Below are 23044 nucleotides of genomic sequence, written 5' to 3'. Positions count from 1 at the left end.
CTGACTATGAGATTAGGTGGGGGGTCCCAACTCTTGGCCCAGGCTCTTCTTACCATCACCCACTGGGTCCTCTATGCAGACCACAATGGATTCGCTACCAAGAGAACTCACTCCAGGCAGGCACGGTGGCTCATGCCTGTAATCCCAACACCTTTCGGGGCTGAGGTGGGCAGATCACTTGAGTCCAGGAATTAGAAACAAGCCTGGGCAATATGGCAAAACTCAACAAGACATTATCTAGGTGTGGTGGCGCATGCCTGTGGTCCCAGCTACTCAGGAGGCTGAGGTGGGAGAATCACCTAAGCACGGGAGGTCAAAACTGCAGTGAGCTGTGATCACGCCACTGCACTACACTAGCCTGGGTGACAGAGTGAGACCCTGTCAAAAAAAAGAAAGAACCCACTCCTTGGATTAAACCATGCCCAGGCTACTGACAATGATCATCAGGGTAATTTCTAGGGCCCTAGGTCCCAGCAGCAGTGGGGAAGGATGAGCAAGTGATGTAGCAAAGGTAACAGTAATTATAATAATCACTCCCAAAGCCTGTGGCTCTGAGCATCCCCAGTAAAATCCTAGGCTCCCTACCCCTTCACCCTCATCCTAAGACTGTTCTTCCTCCCATCCTTCACCTTCCCCAGTCCCAGGAGAGTCCCTGAAGGGTTCAGTCTCTCTTCATTACAGAGATGACATTACGCAGAGGACATTGCCTTAGGGACCAAGATCAGAGGTGGAGGTCCAGGGCAGGAGCTGGGGTGATCAGCCCAGTGTCAGCCATTCTTTTCTTTTCACTGAATTGGTCTGTATTTTGAGCACCATATAAAAAAAACCCTTTGCATTTCCAAAGCGCCTTTACATCCATCATTCCAAAAGAGACGTAGAGTGTGTCTGTTTTGCAGATGAAGCAGCTGTGCTTTGAGAGGATAAGGCATTGCCAGAAGGTCACCCAGCTAATTGCAAAGGATCTAGGGCCAGAAGATGGCTTCCCCCACTTGGACCTGAGTCTCCTGTTGGCTGTCATCACCAATGCTTCCCCAGCGAGAGTGACTCCCAGTCTCTCGGTGGAGGATGGGGAAGCTCAGATTCGGAATATGGAGAATTTTCCAGATGTCAACATTTTAGCCTTAACAAATTTATTGAAAACACATTTCTTCAAAATAATTTATTCCTAAACAGTTAAAGCAGGGAGGAAAGGCAGTTGTCAAAGAATGAATTGAACAGACAGGCTAACAGACAGGTTAAGGGGAATAATTAGAGGCTTTTTCTCATTGTTCAACAGCTTCTTTTTCAGGCCTGTCAATCGCTGTTTATCACACTTGAACCAAAACAATGATTTTTTTTTTTTCCCTCTCTGAGGCCAGGAGGACCTACTGGGGAGATGGTGACTAACACTGAGGCAGGACCAGTGTGTCATACAGACTGAGACTACAGCAGCTTAAAATTGTTTATGGCAGCGCGGAAATCAAGAGGACCATGCCAGTGGGAAGGTCCCACGCCAGTAGCTACTATTCCATCTGGCAGAAGGAGGCGCAGACATTTTTCTGAGCTCCTGTTTGGGCAGATATTCTTTTTTTTTTTTTTTTTTTTTTTGAGACGGAGTCTCACTCTGTCTCCCAGGCTGAAGTACAGTGGCATGATCTCAGCTCACTATAATTTCTGCTGCTCCAGTTCAAGCAATTCTCCTGCCTCAGTCTCCTGAGTAACTGGGATTACAGACACCTGCTACTGCACCCAGCTAATTTTTTTAGTTTTAGTAGAGACAGGGTTTCACCATCTTGGGCAGGCTGGTCTCAAACTCCTGCCTCATGACCCACCTGCTTCAGCCTCCCAAATTGCTGGGATTACAGGCATGAGCCACCGCACTTGGCTGGGGCAGATATTCTTTATTCAAACTTCTCAACAAACTTGCCAGATGGATGCTTTTATTCTCATTTCATAGATAGAGACACTGAAGTTCAAAGTTATTAAAAAGCATGCACACACAAAAAGAAAATGTACAAGGCCAGTGCTAACAGAACAGCGCCATTCCAGAAGAGCTGTCCATGTACACAACTAGGATGGGTATTAGGATCCCAATAGCAGGCCGAGGTTCAGGCAAGTCCCTGTCCCACTGGGACCCTGGGAACTAGGAGCAATCGATCTGGCTCCAGATAAGGCACGATGCAGAGGAAGAGCAAATGGTTAACTCAGGGGCACAGGATTAGGGAGGGAGCTCACCTTTGGCAAAAGAGGTACCTAAACTGGTAGGTGCCACAGTGACATTTCAAAGCCCATCAGATGAAGTTCTGAGCCTTTGGATGAAGTTTAGCCACCTTGGAAGAGGTAAGCCTGACAGAGGAAAAGAATGAACAGTGTCAAGTGAGTGCAGAGGGAGGAGCTGACCCAGGAGGAATAAGAGAAGACTCCCTGGAGGAAGGGATGTCTGAGTTGAGTGGTAGCCACATGTGTGAAATTGGAGAAGAGGGAAAGAGAAAAGAATTCCCAGAAGAGAAGACAAGAAGCCGTTTTCTCCCCACTTTTTGACGCATGTGTCAAAAACATCCCAAAGCGGGGAGAAAACTGTAGTTGGATAGAACTTGAGTGTTAAACTTGAAGCAAGAAGTGGCCATTAATAAGCCAATCGCTGATAATAGCTAATGTCCACTGAGGAGCTGATCATAGCTAACTTCTACTTCTACCACACTGCAGATCTCAGAGCTTTACATATAGTATTCATGCATTCATTTCACAAATACTTACTGAGCACCACAGGGATGGCTGCATGATGTGAGGGTGGAAACTTTCAGTGCGCATTGAAAATGTGGGGCCCCTTGTTCAAAAGCAGGAAAAAGCTTTTTACCTTCTTCCACAGTCTCTGTCCACTCATCATAGCATTTTTTATTTGCTACTTAATGTTGTACCCTGGAGCATGGGGACACTGGCAGGACGAGTACAGACCCTCACAGGCACTCACTGCCCTGCCCTGACACTTGGATCATAGGCCGCACATATGCCCAACTCAGACCCTCCTCATGTCTATGCCCAAGGCCCCTCTGAGGTATGATGTGGCAGCAGTTGCTGGAAGAAGAGGTAGGTGAGAACCCATCTGGAAGAGGTGAAGGACAACAGAGGAAAAATCACATGCGAATTGGAGCACCAAGCCTGTGGAACATGCTCCAGTGCCCAACTGGATTCACAAAACACAGATACAAAGATCAAATTCTTAAGAATTTCAAGATGGCAACCACAGAGCGTTAAACTCCAAATGCAGGGCCCCCCATCTGAGCACAAGCCCCATGCACCTTCACTGGCTACACACCCGTGAAGCCATCCCTAGAGCACCACCATGTGCTGTTAGGTTCTGCTCTGGACTCCAAGATACAGCAGTGAACAAGACAAAAAAAAAAAAAAAAAAAAAAAAAAATCCCCTGTCTTGCAGCTTACATTCAAGTGTGGGGAGCAAAGCAACAAAATTAACAGGGCAAACATATGATATATTTATGGGTAATAAGTACGATGGATGAAAATGATGAAGAAGAGAGTATAGCGGTGCTGGGGAAGGTGTTGTTTTTAAGATGGTGGTTTGGAATAGGCTCACTGAGAGCTATGGCTGTTGAGCAAAGATGTGAAGGAAGTGAGAGAATAAGCCAAGAGCACAGGTGTGGGAAGACTGTTCCATGCAGATAAAAGAGCAAATGCGAAAGCCCTGAGTCAAGAGTGTGCTTGCCCTGTTCAAGGAAGGTGGGCTAGAAATGGGACAAGTGAAGGGTAAGAGATGCACGCAGGGAAGAAGCAGAGCTGTCAATCACATAGGGCCTTAAAGGTCATTGTAAGGACTTGGGCATCTCTGAGAGACATGAGAACCTGTGGAGGGTTTTAAGTGAGAAGTCATATAACTGGACATATTTTAAAAGAGCTACTCTGGCTGCTATGTGAAGAAGGGATGTCTGAGCTGAGTCTCGAATTTTGAACGGTAGCAATGTAAGTGAAAGTGGAGGATGACAGGAGAAATAGCATGAGCTAGAGTGTTGTAATAATCCCGGTGAGAAACGTTAGAGACTTAGACCAGAGCAGCAGCGGGGACGGGTGTGAGAGGTGATCTGATCTTTGCATGTATTCTCTTTTGTTATTTTTGTTTTTGTTTTTGTTTTTGTTTTTTGAGATGGAGTCTTGCTGTGTCACCCAGGCTGGAGTACAGTGGCACCATCTTGGCTCACTGTAACCTCCGCCTCCCAGGTTAAAGCAATTCTCCTGCCTCAGCCTCCCAAGTAGCTGGGACTACAGGCGTGCACCACCGCACATGGGTAATTTTTGTATTTTTAGTGGAGATGGGATTTCATCACACTGGCCAGGCTGGTCTTGATTTCCTGACCTTGGCCTCCCAAAGTGCTGGGATTACAGGCATCAGCTACCACGTCCAGCCCCATGTGTTGTATTTTGAATCAATACATTTTCTCCCAAATTAGATGTGGAATCTGAGAGGAAAAGAGGACTCGAAAGTTACTCCAGGAATTCTGGCCAGAGGAATTGAAAGAATGCTGTCATTAACCAAAATGAAGAAGAATGTGGATGAAGCTGGTTTTAGGAGAAAAATGGGAATTAGATTTCAGACGTGTTGGGTTTGAAATGCCTATTGCACTCCGAACAGGGACATCAAGTAGACAGTGGCATGTGAGCCTGAAGTTTGCAGATGAGCTATAGACTGGAGATAGAAATATGCGAGTCGTTAGTATAAAAATGGCATTTTAAAACAATGAGATCGAATGAGGTCTCCAAGGATCTGAATGTATATACAGAGAAGAAGTTTAAAAACAGCCCTGGAAGTACTCCAGCATAAGGGTTTAAGTTGAGGATGAACCAGCAAAGGAGACTGAAAAGTTAAGATCAATGAGATAAAGAAAACCAAGAGAATGTGATGTCTTCAAAGCCAAGTGAAGACAGTGTTTCAAGAAGAGGTTAATCCTCAATGTTAGATGCTCCTGATGCATCATTATGAGGAATGACCCACAGTAGATTCAGTGGTGTGGTGGGAGTGAAATCCTGGTTAAAGCAGATTTAAAAGAAAGTGAAAGTGAACCAATTCATTATTTTGAAAATTAGCAAGTAAATGGGGAAAAAACTCCAAACATCTATCCTCTTTCTCCTCAAGGTAACCAGAATTAATGAGAATTTTCATGTAGATGTATTCAGCCAACAAATAACGAAGGAATGAAGGCCTACCACAGTAGCTCATGCCTGTAATGCCAGCATCTTGGAAGCCCAGGAATTCAAGACCAGCCTGGGCAACTTGGTGAAACCCCAGCTCTACGAAAACTACAAAAATTAGCTGGGAATGATGGCATGCCTACAGTCCCAGCTACTTGAGAGTCTGAGGTAGGAGGATCACCTGAGCCTAAGGGAAAAAAAAAAAAAAAAGGAAGGAATGATAGAACATCATCATTTTTGCAACTCCTGATGAATGAATGGAGCTTGACAATGTTCACCAGTGGCGCTATTTAAAAAATTATATACTTCCAAGTAGCAGAGTCTGAATCTGATTAAACCTCTAGTTCTAACTATCAATTTATAAAAACCACAGGGAGAGAGGAACCCATTTAGCAATACCACAGGGATGCAATGGGAAAATCCAGCCTGGGGAAAACTCTACAGGAAAAATGGTCCAGTCTCTTCAACAAAAACATTGCAAAAATGAAAAAAAGATGGAGAGAGAAACTTATAAATTAAATGAGATTTAAAAGTAAATCAACAACTTACAATGAACGATTCTTATTTATATCTTGATTCAAACAAACAAAACTGAAAAAAACCTGACATTTGAAATAATTGAAAATTTGAACACTGACTGGATTCTTGATTATAGTAAAGAATTACTGAGGCAGGGCACAGTGGTTCCCACCTGTAATTCCAGTGCTTTGGGAGACTGAGGCAGGAGGATCACTGGAACCCAAGAGTTTGAGACCATCCCAGGCAACATGGGGCGAGCCCTATCTCTACAAAAAAAGTTTTAAAATTGACCAGGCATAGTGGCGTGTGCCTGTAATCCCAGCTACTTGGAAGGCTGAGGTGGGAGAATTGCTTGAACCCAGGAAATCAAGGCTGCAGTAAGTCATGATTACACCACTGCACTCCAGACTGGGTGACAGAGTGAGACTCCATTACTACAAAAAAGAGGGAAAAAATTACTGTTATTTTTTGGATATGATATAGTGTGAGTTTTTTTTTTTTAATAAAAGAGCTCCTAACTTTTAGAAGTATATATTGAAATTTCTACAGATGAAATTATATGTCTGAGATTTGTTGCAAAATAATACAGGAGAAGAGGTGAGAGACAAAACATTAGCCATAAATTGATAAGTATTGAAAATCAGATGATGCATACATGAGAATATACTAACTCTTTTTCTCTTTGATATATGGTTTTTGAGACAGAATCTCACTCTGTTGCCCAGGCTGGAGTGCAGTGGTGCGATCTCAGCTCACTACAACCTCTGCCTTCTGGGTTTGAGCGATCCTCCTGCCTTAGCCTCCCGGGAAGCTGGGTTTACAGGCACGTGCCACCACGCTTGGCTAATTTTTGTATTTTTAGTAGAGTTGGGGTTTCACCATGTTGGTCAGGCTGATCTCAAACTCCTGACCTCAGATGATCTGCCTGCCTCAGCCTCCCAAGTGCTAGGATTACAGGCATAAGCCACTGGGCCTGGCCTTCATGTATGTTTGAATCTTTCTATAAAAAAAAACTTTTAAAAATCCTTTCAGGCCAGGCAGAGTGGCTCACACCTGTAATTCCAGCACTTTGGGAGGCCGAGGTGGGCAGATCACCGGAGGTCGGGAGCTCGAGACCAGCTGGACCAAGATCGAGAAACCCCGTCTCTACTAAAAACACGAAAATTAGCTGGGCTTGCTGGCGCATGCCTGTAATCTTAGCTACTCAGAAAGCCAAGGCAAGAGAATCGCTTGAACCAGGGAGGCGGAGCTTGCAGTGAGCCGAAGTCGCGCCATTGCACTCCAGCCTGGGCAACAAGAGCAAAACTCCATCTCAAAAAAAAAAAAAAACAAAAAACCTTTCAAAGAGTTTTGCTGTAAAGGAGATAAAGGAAGTGAGGTAGTAGCTGGTACTATGTAATTCTCAAGAACAACTCTGAAGAAAGTACCATTATTGTCATTTCCATTCTATAGTTACAAAGTCTAAGTTAAGTAACTCCTGCAGTAAGTGGCAGAGCTGGGATCCAAAGCCAGGCAGTTTGGCTCTAGAGCTCTTGCTCTTAACTGCTGTACTATGCTTATTAAATTAAATGTGGGGAGATAACATGGTCACCTTTGCGTTTGGGATTACTTTGACAGACTCGTAGAGGACAAAATTGGAGGCAACGGGACCAGCTAGGATTCCACTGCAATAGTCCGGGCAGGAGATGATGATGACCTCCACCAGAGCAGTGGTAGTAGAAATGAGAGAAGTGGAAGAATTTCAAAGATATATGGAGGTAACACTGACCAGGAGAGCTTGGCAAGGCTAGAAGAACCAGAATGAAGAAAGGGTCAGTTATGGAAGTCTGATTGACAGCTTGGGTCGGTGAAATAGCTGAGACAGAGGGGACAAAAGGAAAACCAGGTAAGAAATGAGTTCATTTGGGACATATTCAGTGATGTGAGTGCTCCCTATTGGGGAAGATAACAGAATTGAGGTCAGCTCCATTTATTGGCAGAGTTGGTCTCACCTTGTTAGTAACTACAAATGATTCTTCTTCCTGGTTGAGGAAGAAGGTGAGCATGGTTTTCACCAGATGCCCTCTCAGGCAGAGCAAAGGCCATGAAGTTAATGTAGTGCCTCCAGATTCTGGCCTAAATACCTCTACCTCGAGTCAAGTTCCTAGGGCCACCCTTCTCTCCAACCAATAGACATGGTTCTACCAAGGTCTTGGCTTCAGCCCTGGGTAAACTGCACATGGCAAAAGGATAAAAGCTTGAAAGTTAGACATATTTCATAAACAGAGGTTGAGGTTTAAGGAGGATGACACCCACTTACTAGTTGTGGAGCACTGGATAAATTTACTTAGTTTTTCTGAGTCTTTGTTTCCCCAATTTATTTATTTATTTATTTGAGATAGAGTCTTGCTCTGTCACCCAGGCTGGAGTGCAGTGGTGCAAACATGACTCACTGCTGCTTCAATCCCTGGGTTCAAGTGATCATCCTGCCTCAGCTACTCAGGAGGCTGGGGCAGGATGATTGCTTTTTAAAAAAAATTTTTTAAATTTCTATAGAGATGGAGTCTTACCTCGTTGCTTGGCTGATCTCAAAATCCTGCATTCAAGCAGTCCTCCTGCCTCAGCCACCTGAAGTGCTGGGATTGCAGGAACAAGCCACCACACCTGGCCAGTTTCCCAGTTTAAAATGAGGATGGCCAGGTGTGGTGGCTCACGCTTGTAATCCCAGCACTTTGGGAGGCTGAAGCGGGTGGATTACCTGAGGTCAGCAGTTCAAGATCAACCTGGCCAACATGGTGAAACCCCGTCTCTATTAAAAAAAAAAAAAAATGAGCCGGGTGTGGTGGCTCAAGCCTGTAATCCCGGCACTTTGGGAGGCCGAGGCGGGTGGATCACGAGGTCAAGAGATTGAGACCATCCTGGTCAACATGGTGAAACCCCGTCTCTACTAAAAATACAAAAATTAGCTGGGCATGGTGGCGCGTGCCTGTAATTCCAGCTACTCGGGAGGCTGAGACAGGAGAATTGCCTGAATCCAGGAGGCGGAGGTTGCGGTGAGCCGAGATCGCGCCATTGCACTCCAGCCTGGGTAACAAGAGTGAAACTCCGTCTCAAAAAAAAAAACAAACAACAACAATAACAACAAAAAATGAGGATAGTGGCCAGGTGCAGTGGCTCATGCCTGTAATCCCAGCACTTTGGGAGGCTGAGGAAGGCGTATCACTTGAGATCAGGAGTTTGAGACCAACCTGGCCAACATAGTGAAACCTCATCCCTACTAAAAATACAAAAAATAGTTGGGCGTGGTGATGAGTGCCTGTAATCCAAGCTACTCAGGAGGCTAAGGCAAGAGAGTCACTTGAACCCAGGAGGTGGTGGTTGCAGTGAGCCAGGATCACGCCACTGCACTCCAGCCTGGGTGACAAAGCAAGACTCGTCTCTAAATAAATAAATAAACTGAGGATAGTGGACTGGGTGTGGTGGCTTATGACTGTAATCTCAACACTTTGCGAAGCTGAGGTAGGAGGATCGCTTGAGACCAGAAGTTCAAGGCTACAGTGAGCTATGATCCCACCCTTGCACTCCAGCCTGAGTGGCAGAGTGAGAACCTGTCTCAAAAAATTAATAAGAATAACCTGTATCTTAAAATTAAAATGAGTTATTGGAAGTAAAGAGTCCAGTAGAAGCAGTTGGGTGCTCAATAAATAGTAATTTTGTACCTCATGCCCTTTGTGAGATTCTTGGGATGGGATATCTCCAACTCCTGGTGGTGTTTGTGAGTCGTATTCTACATCTGGGCAGAGCAAGGACAGCAGACTTTGATGATCTTACCTGATTTGAGTACATTCCATCCTGATCTATGAATACCCTAAGCCCCATTTGAAGTGCATAAATTCACAAGGTAAGGCTCTCCCAGGACTCCAAGATTGTTTCATGCACTGTTGCTACCTATAGCCTCACAGTTGGAACCTGCTGGGGTCGTCAGCACCATGTGTATGGACAGCTCCTCCACCAGTACTTTCTTAACTCTAATTCCAGAACCTGGCCTCTGCCCGTGGTTCTGATAAAGATTTCCCTGCCTTTCTTGCCCTTCTGCCATAGCTTTAAGTACTCAGGTCAGAATCCATAGGCTTGGCATGTCAGAAGGTACCTGAAGGCATCTGATTCCAAAACAAACCAGGTTAGATAACATTTTAAAAGCCTGCTGGGATAAATACATTTTCTAAACCTGCATCACTTCAACTTTTTGGGAAAGGCTGCATTGTTATCTATTGAGGCTGATACTGACATAAAAGTTATGTTTTGCAAACAGTATAACTTTTTCAAGTTTTTTAATGAGCCCCTCTTGGGTTGAAATTAATGTCTTTTATAGTTGCATTCTCCCTGGCTCTATTTTCCATGTCTTAGGAAAATGCTTATGTAGCTGCCTCAGCTTTTCACAAATTATCAAGGGAATTAGGGCACATTTTAGGGGGCTTGTTCTTTGGCCTTATTTTGAGAACATGTCATTTAAATAATTCTTTCTCTTCTCCCCAAGACAGGGGTGGACTATGGGAGGGGGAGAATAATAACTGTTGCCATGGGGAGTAGCTTTTGTTTTATTTAAGAGAACTAAACTGAGGCATACCTACACTACTAAATAGAGCAGATTCTCCAAATGTGTGTGTGTGTGACATATTACACACATTTTGAGAATGAATATATATATATATAGACAGAGAGAGAGAGAGAGAGAGAGAGAAAGAGAGAGAGAGTGTGGGTGTGTCCACCTCCCAGGTTCAAGTGATTCTCCTGCCTCAGCCTTTTGAGTAGCTGGGATTACAGGTGTACACCACCATGGCCTGGCTAACATTTGTGTTTTTGTTGTTTTTTTTTTGAGTTGGAGTTTCGCTCTTGTTACCCAGGCTGGAGTGCAATGGCACGATTTCGGCTCACTGCAACCTCTGCCTCCTGGGTTCAAGCAATTCTCCTGCCTCAGCCTCCTGAGTAGCTGGGACTACAGGCATGCGCCACCATGCCCAGCTAATTTTTGTATTTTTTTTTTTTTTAGTAGAGATGGGGTTTCACCATGTTGACCAGGATGGTCTCAGTCTCTTAACCTTGTGATCCACCTGCCTCAGCCTCCCAAAGTGCTGGGATTATTATAGGCATGAGCCACCACGCCTGGCCCAATATTTGTATTTTTTAAGTAGAGATGGGGTTTCACCATGTTGGCCAGGCTAGTCTCAAACTCCTAACCCTCAGGGGATCCACCGCCTCAATCTCCCAAACTGCTGGGATTACAGGCATGAGCCATGGTGCCTGGCCACACGTTCTTAAATTGGGGTTTTTCTTCTCTAAATTGGCTTGTGGGCTGACAGAGTTACTCTGGTATTAGGACACCTGGAGGAAAAGTCCCAATTAAGAATTCCTAAGAGTACTGAACTGACCCTACTTCTGGAAGGTGAGAAAATGATGCAGCCTTTACCATATAACAATCATGTACACAAATCCCAAGTCAGGAAGCTTTACACTTGTTAACTCAAGGAGCTGTTACAGCAACTCTGGGAGGTAGGTGTTACTATCACCGTTTCACAGATGGGAAGCTGAAGTTTGAAGAGGGGGTCACAACTTACTTAAGACCACATCAGTTTGCAAGTGGCAGAGGCAAGATTTATGCTCAGGTCAGTCTTAACACCAGACTATAGTGTTAAGCCACTGTCTGTGACATCAGAAACTCTGGTAGGGAAAAAGGCTCTGATGGCATAATAGGGATTGAGTGTGATTCCAGAATGAATGTGGGAGGTTCAGGAGAATCCTCGATATCTGTGAGCCAGTGCTTCTCTAAAGTTGTCTTAGAGGCACAGGCACAGACCACTGTATAGCTATACAAACAAACTAACACAGCAGGAGTGTAACAAAGCCCAGGAACACAAATGTTAAAATATTTTTAAGTAATTCTGATGCAAAGATAGATTTAGGATCCACCACTGCCCTTGGCAACATTTATAATCCTCAGGGTTCCCCCTTCTGCCTTTAGTTGTAATACAATCCCCAGGGATTCAGAGCCACGACATAGTTCTGAAGGAGGAGCTATAGTCGCCATAGCAGTGATCACACATGCGCCATTGCACTGAAGCCCAGGCAACAAGAGCGAAACTCTGCCTCAAAAAAAAAAAAAAAAAAAAGTGATCACACAGACTCAGACTGGTTAGAACAGAGTGATTCTCAATCAGAAGCTGTGGTGGCATGTGTCAGTACCAAGGACACTTACTCAACCTCCACACACTCACCTCAGTGGAGAACCACTACATTAGGACTGTTTGGTGATCCTAGAAATGAGCTTACTGGGCCATAAGAGGTAACTGCTTGCTCAGGGATCAATGTTAATCACTTTTACATTATTCCAGAGAAGCCACTGCATTCTTCATCATATGGCACATCTTCCAGGAGGGCTATCTTCAGAACATCCCATGTATGTTTTGCCCATTGCAACTAAAGGGGGTTTGCCCTTGGGAGTTCTCTTTAGGCTTTTCTGGTTAGGCATCTGATGCTTCCTCCTTTGGGTGTTCAGTGGTCTGGGACATGTCAATAGCTTCCTGCACACTAAAGGAGGTCTGAGGTCAAACGGTCCTGGGTGTAAAAACACATCCATGTACTGTGTGAGTGATGGGAACTATGGTGACCTGTCCAAAGGGAGATGCTACTTCTTGGTTTCAGTCTATCCTTGCCATGCAAAAATGCAGGATCAGTATTACCAGAGCTTCTGATATGAGAGAGAGAAAACAAGAGAAGGAGAAGGAGGGGGAGAGACAGAGAAAGAGAGGCATTGATAGAGAAGAGAGAGCAGATACTGGGATTTCTAAATGTTGGCTCAGACGAAAATTTAAAAATATCATAAGGGCCAAAACAAAAGATTTCTGTAGGCCACATCTGGCCATATCTGCCAAAGAAATGAGTTCCATTTTGGAAGCTGCAATTCCAAAGCACTTAGTCACATGTTATGTTGCTTTGGCCACCTCTCAGGGTGAAGCTCTTGGTGTAGTCTTTGATTTTAGGGAGAGAACTTGAGGGAGAAAGGTGGGGCAGAGCCAGTTCTTACTATCACCAACAGGCTCTGACACATTGTTTTAAAGCATCTTACTGACATGCTGACCAGACTTAAATTTCCACTGCTAAAAACCACTCATATCTTACTGTTGTCCAAACCCAAAGAATCAAAGAATCAAATGGCTAACTCAATGCTGTTAGAAGTTTAATAGTAATACTAGTTTCTCTTCCTCTTGTCTTCCAAATCTCCCATGGAAAAATGATCACCTCCACTGACAAGCACCATCATCTGCAATTGGAGTAATCTGAAGCTGGCATTGTACTTTGCTTTTCTCATCGATCCATATTCCAAGGAGTTGAGGGATTTGATCATTTACAAAGGGGATTCGACCTGCATTTCTACCCTCTACCACCACAAAATAAACAGTGAGATCATTCACCCTTTCTTCATTTTTAAAACCCTGTAGTGTCTGTCTTTCCTGTTGCAAAGAAGCAGTAGAGGGGCAGAATCAGTCTGCAGGTGACAAATATTCTTTTTGCCTTGCAGCTCCTATTTCCACCAGTTCTCTTCTTTCCCACTCTCTGGTGGGTGAGAACTCTGGTGGATAAATGTCTTTCCTGAGAAAGGAAGGCTCAACTAGGTGGGTGGTTCTGAAACAAAAATAGTGGCAAAGACTTGGCTGATGGAGAAGTATCCAAGGCAGTTTTGTGGGATCTTCCTGTCCCTTCAAAAGCAGCTGGGATCTGGATTTGTATGTTAAAGGGATAGTTCCTTTGATAAGGGTCTCTATGTGTCAGATTCCTGCCCAGAGCCAGCAGCCCCACTGAAGTATATGATAGTTCTCACAAGGATGGGAATGGAGAAAGGTTTTCAGAATTGCCCGCAGATCTTATCCAAAATATGCATGCTTGTCCACTCCACCCACCCCAATCCTCTGGTCCATCAGAATTACCTTGGAGTAGGATGTTAACCATATACAGTTCCTAAAGTCTCCATAGTGATTTTACTTCACTTGCTTTAGTCCTAATCGAAAGCTACTGAATAGGGAATTATCCAGCCATTTGAGTTACTTTGGAAGTATTGTGGCTACATGGAGTCTATAAATGAGGTGCCCCTTAACACACACACACACACACACACACACACACACACACACACACCCCATGGGCCTCAAATAAAATATGGATGGGATTAGACATATGCATAGTCACCTGAAGGAGAAAGGGGCAGCTCCTAGGCATAATTGAAGATATTACCAAGCCTAGAATGTGTCAAATTGAATGGATGGATAGTGTAGAGAGGAAAGAGAAGATTGGTCAGTCAAGAGAACATACACAAAGGGAAGCCACTGAAGCAAGGACTAGTAATGCCCATCCCTGAGGGAGCCTCAGCAATTAGACATAAGCATCACGAACCACTGGTAAAACCATCACTATCACAAGAAGGATGAGTCAGGCCACCCGAAGCTGATGTCAGTAGGCATCCATCAACCTAATATCCCTGGTGCTAATTCCTTGCTTCTTCAAAGAACCTTCTGGCCCCCTCTCTTAAAGGAAGAGAAAACACTGGTCTATGTTTTTGGTCCCCAATACAGCAGTCTTTCGTGGTAAATAGCTTTTGAGTAATCATGAATTGGCATCCCATAAAGCTTGATCCCAAGTCCCTACCTGATACGGCCCAAGCTTACTATTCAACCTCATCTTTTGTTTTTTTAGACAGAGTCTCACTCGGTCACCAGGTGCCAGGCTGAAGTGCAGCGGCACAATTTCAGCTCACTGCAATCTCCACCTCCTGGGTTCAAGCAATTCTGCCTCAGCCTCCCGGGTAGCTGGGACGACAGGTGCGCACCATCACGCTCAGTTATTATTATTATTTTTTTTTGTATTTTTAGTAGAGACAGGGTTTCACCATGTTGGTCAGGATGGTCTCGATCTCTTGACCTTGTGATCCACCCGCCTCAGCCTCCCAAAGTGCTGGGATTACAGGTATGAGCCACCACGCCTGGCCTCAACCTCATCTTAAATCACAAAGGTGACATGATATGATCTTCTTAAAAGGACTTTTTGTTTGTTTTGTTTTGTTTTTGTTTTTGTTTTTGAGAGGGAATCTCGCTCTGTCTCCTAGGCTGAAGGGCAGTGGAGTAATCTTGGCTCCCTGCAACCTCTGCCCCCTAAGCTCAAGGGATCCTCCTACCTCAGCCTCCAGAGTAGCTGGAACCACAGATGTGCACCACCATGCCAAGCTAGGTTTTTGTATTTTTGGTAGAGACAGAGTTTTTGTCCAAGCTGGTCTTGAACTCTTGAGTTCAAGCAATCCACCCACCTTGGCCTCCCAGAGATTATAGGTGTGTGCCACCATGCCTGACCTTAAAAGACTTTTTTTTTTTTTTAAGGTGAAATTCACATAACATAAAATTAACCATTTTAGGGAGAGCGATCCAAGAATGGCTGATCACTAGCAGCTCGGGATTGTAGCTCCCAGTGAAAGCGCAAAGAACGAGAGGACGCCATACCTTCACATGAATTCTTGTTGCTCACGCACCAGGAGATTCTCAGCAGAGGAGCCCCACGGGTCACCAGCGCGACTCTTGTGACCGGCGAGGCGGTTTTGCCGGCGCCTTGGAGCGTCGGTTCTTGGTGCAGAGTCAGAAAAGCACCATCAATCTTAACGCCGCTGATTTAGTCGGTGCAGTGGGTTGCTCGGATTTCGGCGCTGAGAATCAATAAGCTGGACGTCCACTCGGAAACTCAATTACAAAGGCAGTAAATACAAAGACCACAGATGGATAAATTTATAACGAACGGAAGAAAACAGCCAAGAAAGGCTGAGAATATCCAAGATCAGAACGCCTCTCCCTCAGCAGGGGATCACAGTTCCTCATCAGCAACGGAACAAGGCTTGATGGAGAACGAGTGTGTTCCAATTACAGAAGCAGGCTTCAAAATGTGGATAATGAGAAACTTCTGTGAATTAAAAGAACTTGTTTTAAACCAATCTAAAGAAACTAAGAACTTTGAAAAAAGATTTGACGAAATGTTAACAAGAATACACAATTTAGAGAGGAATATAAGTGAATTGATGGAGCTGAAAAACACAATACGAGAACTTCGTGAAGTATGCACAAGTTTTAACAGCCGAATTGATCAAGCAGAAGAAAGGATATCAGAGGTCGAAGACCAACTCAATGGAATAAAACAAGAAGACAAGATTAGAGAAAATAGGAATAAAAGGAACGAGCAAAGTCTCCAAGAAATATGGGACTATGTGAAAAGACCTAATCTACGCTTGATAGGTGTACCTGAATGTGATGAAGAGAGTGAATCCAAGCTGGAAAATATGCTTCAGGATATTATTCAGGAAAATTTTCTCAACTTAGTAAGGCAGGATAATATTCAACTCCAGGTAATACAGAGAACACCACAGAGATATTCCTCAAGAAGAGCAACTCCAAGGCACATAATCGTCAGATTCACCAGGGTTGAAATGAAGGAGAAAATACTAAGGGCAGCCAGAGAGAAAGGTCAGGTTACCCACAAAGGGAAGCCTATCAGACTCACAGAAGATCTCTCAGCAGAAACCCTACAAGCCAGAAGAGAGTGGGGACCAATATTTAATATCCTTAAAGAAAAGAACTTTCAACCCAGAATTTCACATCCAGCCAAACTAAGCTTCACAAGTGAAAGAAAAATAAAGTTTTTTGTGAATAAGCAAGCACTCAGAGATTTCATCACCACCAGGCCTGCTTTACAAGAGCTTCTGAAAGAACCACTACACATAGAAAGGAACAAACAGTATCAGCCTTTCTAAAAAAATACCAAAAAGAGCATCAATATAATGAAGAATTTACATCAACTAATGGGCAAAATAGCCAGCTAATATTAAATGGCAGTATTAAACTCACATATATTATTATTAATTCTAAATTTAAATTGACTAAATCCCCCAATCCAAAGACAGACAGGCAATTTGAATAAAAAACTAAAACCCATCAGTATGCTGCATCTAGACCTATCTCACATTCAAGGATACACAAAGACTCAAAACAAGGGATGCAGAAGGATTTACCAACCAAACAGAAAGTTAAAATAAATAAATAAAAAGCAGAAGTTACAATTAAGCAACAAAGATCAAAAGAAGCAAAGAAGGACATTATATAATGATAAAAGGATCAATGCAACAAGAAGAAGAGCTAAAGATCCTAAATATATACGCACCCAATACAGGAATACGTAGATCAGTACCACATCATATCAACTTAGAAGTTTAAATGAAATGTTGGTTGGCTCCTTGTTTGTTATTCTCTTCCCTCGTTTTCTTTTATATCTCCATTATTAAGGACAATTATAGGCATACCCATATTTAGATTGCATTCTAGCCCGGGCAATAAAGCAATACCCCCATCCTCTCTCCCTCTTCCTCTTTCTCTTTCTTCCTCTTCTTTATTCTTTTTCTTATATAAAAAAAAAAATTAACCTTTCTTTTTTTTTTTTTTTTTTTTTTTTTTGAGACGGAGTTTCGCTCTTGTTACCCAGGCTGGAGTGCAATGGCATGATCTCGGCTCACCGCAACCTCCGCCTCCTGGGTTCAGGCAATTCTCCTGCCTCAGCCTCCTGAGTAGCTGGGATTACAGGCACGCGCCACCATGCCCAGCTAATTTAAGTGAACAATTTAGTGACATGTATTCATAATGTTGCCCAACCACTACCTCTATTTTCAAAAATATTGTCATCAGCCCAAAAGGAAATCTCCTAGCCATTACTTAATTGCTTCCTATTCTCTCCTGCCCTCAGCCTCTGGCAACCACCAATCTTCATTCTCTTTGGATTTTCCTATTGTGAATATTTCATATCAATGGAACCCTGCAATAGATGAGCTTTTGTGTCTGGCTCCTCTCATTTAGCTTAATGTTTTCAAGGGTCATCCGCATAGGTACTTCATTTCTCTTCATGGCTGAATAACGTTCCATTGTATGGATATGCCACAATTTGTTTATCCATTCATCCATTGATGGATATTTGGGCTGTTTCTGCCTTTCAGCCATTGTAAAAAGCCTGGGAGGTCAAGGCTGCCAAGATTATGCCACTGCATTCCAGCCTGAGCAACAGAGTGAGACCCTGTCTAAAAAGAAAAAAAAAAAGCAGCCAGACCCGGTCCAGCTGGTCTTTCCCATATTCCTGACTTACACAATACCACTTTCCGGTGTATGTTCTTATTCTTTATTACTGCATTTCCAGTACTTTTTATTTTTGTAAGTAGTTAGGCTCCTTTATTCCAAATTTGACAAATCATGAAATGCCTCTCAGCCCATCTCCTTACTCCTTACACTTTACCTTTCCATCCATGCAATCTCACAATGCCGTGACTTAGCAAATGCCAAGAAATGTAAGAAAAGGCCGGGCGCGGTGGCTCACGCCTGTAATCCCAGCACTTTGGGAGGCCGAGGTGGGTGGATCACGAGGTCAAGAGATCGAGACCATCCTGGTCAACATGGTGAAACCCCGTCTCTACTAAAAATACAAAAAATTAGCTGGGCATGGTGGCGCGTGCCTGTAGTCACAGCTACTCAGGAGGCTGAGACAGGAGAATTGCCTGAACCCAGGAGGCGGAGGTTGCGGTGAGCCGAGATCGCGCCATTGCACGCCAGCCTGGGTAACTAGAGCGAAACTCCGCCTCAAAAAAAAAAAAAAAAAAAAAAAGAAATGTAAGAAAAAAAGACTTAGTACTTCTCAATAACAATAGCTAATACATATTGAGTGCCAATTATGTGTCGGGCACTGTGTAAAATGCTCTGTATCATCTCATCCAATGTTTATAACAAATGTATCAGCACAAAGCCTGAAGCATGGTTGAACCTTTTCAGTTTTAGGGTCATATGCTTTGGAATATGAGCTTGTCCATGTAGCCAAAGGGAACAGTTGAGATAGGTACATTAATTTGCTTAAGTGAATATATATCAGTGTCATTTTTTTTAAAGATCCTGGCTATGCCTACATAAATAAAGCCTTGGGGAATATTGCAGTTGGGCAAATGAATAACTTTAAGGTACTCATTTTTAAAAAAATCTATCAGGCAGCCGGGCGCGGTGGCTCAAGCTTGTAATCCCAGCACTTTGGGAGGCCAAGGCGGGTGGATCACGAGGTCAAGAGATCGAGGCCATCCTGGTCAACATGGTGAAACCCCGTCTCTACTAAAAATACAAAAAATTAGCTGGGCCTGGTGGCGCCTGCCTGTAATCCCAGCTACTCAGGAGGCTGAGGCAGGAGAATTGCCTGAACCCAGGAGGCGGAGGTTGCGGTGAGCCGAGATCACGCCATTGCACTCCAGCCTGGGTAACAAGAGCGAAACTCCGTCTCAAAAAAAAAAAAAAAAAAAAAAAAAAAAAAAAAAAATCTATCAGGCACAGCCTGGGCAACATGGTGAAGTTTGCCTCTGCAAAAAATTAGCCAGGCGTGGTGCCCACCTGGGGTCCCAGCTATTCGGGGGGCTGAGATGGGGGAATCAGCTGAGCCCAGGAAGCCAAGGCTGCAGTGAGCTCTGATCAATTGCGCCACTGCACTCCAGCCTGGACAGCAGAGTGAGACTGTCTTAAGAAAAAAAATGCCAAGCACAGTGGCTCACACCTGCAATCCCAGCACTTTGGGAGGTCAAGGTGGAAGGATCACTTGAGCCCAGGAGTTGGAGGCAGCAGTGAGCTCTGACTGCACCACTGCACTCCAGACTGAGCAACAGAGTAAAACCCTGCCACCAAAAAAAAAAAAAAAAAAAAAAAAAAAAAAAAAAAAAAAAAAAATCAGACAAACCCAAATTGAGAGAGGTATTCTGCAGAATACCTTACCAATACCACTTAAAATATTTAAGGTCATCAAAGACAAGAAAAGTCTGGGAATGTCACAGATCAGAGGAGGCTAAAGTGACATAACAAGGAAATGTAATGTGATATCCTCGCTGGGATCCTGGAACAGAAAAGGGACATTTTTAGAAACAGCGAAATTGGATAGAGTGTGGAATTTAATTAATATTAATATACCAGGCTGCACTGGCTCATGCCTGTAGTACCAACTACTTGAGAGGCTGAGGTGGATCGCTTGAACCCAGGAGTTTGAGGCCATCCTGGGCAACACAGCGAGACCCTGTTTGTGAAACAAAAGAAAAAATATGTGTGTATATAAAACAATGTACCAATTTTGGTTCTTTAGTTGTGACAAATGTACCTTAGTAATGTAAGATGTTATCAATAGGGGAAACTTGGAGAAGTGTATATGGGAACTCCATACTGTCTTTACAACTTTTTCATGAAACTAAAACTATTCTAAAATAAAAAGCATGGCTGGGTGCAGTAGCTCATGCCTATAATCCCAGCTCTTTGGGAGGCCAAGGTGGGTGGATCACAAAATCAAGAGATCAAGACAATCCAAGCCAACATGGTAAAATCCCACCTCTACTAAAAATACAAAAAAAAAAAAAAAAAATCTGGGTGTGGTGGCACATGACTGTAGTCCCAAATACCTGGGAGGCTGAGGCAGGAGAATCACTTGAACCCAGGAGGTGGAGGTTGCAGTGAGCTGAGATTGTGCCACTGCACTACAGCCTGGTGATGGAGCGAGACTCCATCTCAAACAAACAAACAAAAAAAAAGCTTATTACGGGGAGAGATAGCATGGGGAGCAATGCCAGATATAGGTGATGGGGAAGAAGGCAGCAAATCACACTGCCATGTGTGTACCTATGCAACAATCTTGCATGTTCTTCACATGTACCCCCAAACCTAAAATGCAATAAAAAAAAAAGAAGTCAAAACAAAAAATGAAAAAAAAAAAAGAAAGCGTATGAATAAAAAAGGGTACAGAGATTGGGGCCAGAGCAGAGATGACACATTTCAGATCCGTCATCCCATGCAGCTTCCCCTGTCCCACCAGTTGGACTTAGCTGTGTGGCCTCTTTGCCAGTCTATTCATTCCTTAAGAGGCATATCCAAGATGTTGCCCTCCGCACAGTGCTGGGCATCCACGTCTCCAGGAAGTTCCAGCTCTGGGGAACTTTGCTGCTGCAGTGTTGTCCCAAGGAGAAACCTTTGGGAGGGAAGCACACATGGGTGTGACTTCAGCCACAAAGACTTGAAGCCTGGAGTGGAAGTTCAGTCTCTTAGACTTTTTTTTATTGGCAAGGACCTTGGGTGTTTGTCTCATTTTTGTAAATCAAGACACTGGGGGGCTCCCTTTTCCCCTTAACCACAGCTGGAGGCCAAGATCAGCCCTCAAGGATCATCGTCAGGACAGCCATGAGCTGGACAGCCTTGTTTTCCTACCTCAGATGTAAAAAAGAAAAAAAAAAAAAAAAAAAAAAGGAAAGAAACTGGGGCTCAGTAACATTGAGTAATTTATTTAAAGGCCAGTTAGGGCCAGGCCTGGGGACTCACACTTGTAATCCCAGCACTTCAGGAAGCTGAGGCGAGAGGATTTATTGAGCCCAGGAGTTCAAGAACAGCCTGGGCAACATAGTGAGACCCTGTCTCGACAAAAAAATAAAATATCAGCCTGGTGTGGTGGCACATGCCTGTACTCCTAGCTGCTCAGGAGGCTGAGGCTGGGGGATCACTTGGAGCCCAGGAGGCCAAGATTGTAGTAAGCCATGATCACACCACTGCACTTCAGCCTGGGCAGCAGAGTGAGACCCTGCCTCAAAAATAAGATAAGGGGCCGGGCGCGGTGGCTCAAGCCTGTAATCCCAGCACTTTGGGAGGCCGAGGCGGGTGGATCACGAGGTCAAGAGATCGAGACCATCCTGGTCAACATGGTGAAACCCCGTCTCTACTAAAAATACAAAAAATTAGCTGGGCATGGTGGCGCGTGCCTGTCATCCCAGCTACTCAGGAGGCTGAGGCAGGAGAATTGCCTGAACCCAGGAGGCGGAGGTTGCGGTGAGCCGAGATCGCGCCATTGCACTCCAGCCTGGGCAACAAGAGCGAAACTCCGTCTCAAAAAAAAAAAATAAAAATAAATAAGATAAGGTAAGATAAGATAAGCCCGTTTGTAGCTTCAGACATATTTTTCAACAATGTTAGTTTTTTCAATGTTAATGAAATATCCTCCCCTGCCTTTTAATGGATTCTGACTCAAAACCCTAACACATAGAACAGAGGAAGAGAGCTGTTCTGGCTGAGGAGAGATGGGAGCCTCAGTTCTATCTATACATTTACATTTTACTACCTTCCAATAGGTTAATAAAAGGATTCCATAGGGTTCCAAAAAGTTCTATTGAATTTCTGTGGAACCCTTGGAAGCAGAGGTCAAAATCTACATTACTTTAAGGCCGCATACTATTCGAGTATGGAGTTATTCTTTGATTTACGTAACCAGTCCCCTATTGCTGGCTATTTCATTTGGTCCAACTTGCATTTTAATGAAAATTCATCTCTGCACTTATTTCCATTTTATCATGATATGGAATTTTTGGGTCAAAGGTATTTTAATGCTTTTAAGACATATTAACAAATCACTCTCCAAAATAGCTATAAGAATTTACAGTCCCAGCAGCAGTATTCACGACTGGCCAATTTCCCTATAACAAAATCAACACTGGATTTTAACACTATTTTTCATTTGGACAATCCAATACAGAAAAAATGGAATCTAAGTATTGTTGCATGTCTTTGATTACTACTATGGCTAAACTTTTGAGGTAAATTTTATTGGCTATTTAAATATTTTCACTTGTGTTCTTTGCCCATTTTTTTTCTCTTTGGATTTTTGTTATTGTTTTATAAAATTTCTTCACAGCCGGGCGCGGTGGCTCAAGCCTGTAATCCCAGCACTTTGGGAGGCCGAGGCGGGTGGATTACGAGGTCGAGAGATCGAGACCATCCTGGTCAACCTGGTGAAACCCCGTCTCTACTAAAAATACAAAAAATTAGCTGGGCATGGTGGCACGTGCCTGTAATCCTAGCTACTCGGGAGGCTGAGACAGGAGAATTGCCTGAACCCGGGAGGCGGAGGTTGCGGTGAGCCGAGATCGCGCCATTGCACTCCAGCCTGGGTAACAAGAGTGAAACTCCGTCTCAAAAAAAAAAAAAAAATTCTTCACAAATTAAGACTAAACTTTTTTTTTTTTTTTTTTGGAGACAGGGTCTTGCTCTGTCACCCAAGCTGGAGTGCAGTGGTGTCAACATAGCTCACTGCAGCCTTGAACACCTAGGTTCAAACCATCCTCCAGTCTTAGCCTCCTTAGTAGCTGGTGCTACAGGTATGCACCACTATGCATGGCTTTTTTTTTTTTTTTTTTTTTAAAGCAATACAGGGACTCACTTTGTTGTCCAGGCTGATCTCAAACTGGGGCTAG

General features: G+C 43.9%; 1 non-coding gene across 1 annotated transcript; it reads left to right on the top strand.

Moving 5' to 3' along the window:
- The first annotated feature begins 20887 nt into the window (after window positions 1–20887).
- LOC120367048 (small Cajal body-specific RNA 20) lies at window positions 20888–21025 on the top strand. Its single transcript, XR_005581548.1, has one exon.
- The last annotated feature ends 2019 nt before the right edge of the window (window positions 21026–23044 follow it).

Source organism: Saimiri boliviensis, chromosome 17 (assembly GCF_048565385.1).
Source record: "Saimiri boliviensis isolate mSaiBol1 chromosome 17, mSaiBol1.pri, whole genome shotgun sequence".
NCBI classification, from domain to species: Eukaryota; Metazoa; Chordata; class Mammalia; order Primates; family Cebidae; genus Saimiri; species Saimiri boliviensis.
Note: the sequence above shows the minus strand (reverse complement) of the source record. Positions and strands in the feature narration are given on the sequence as shown.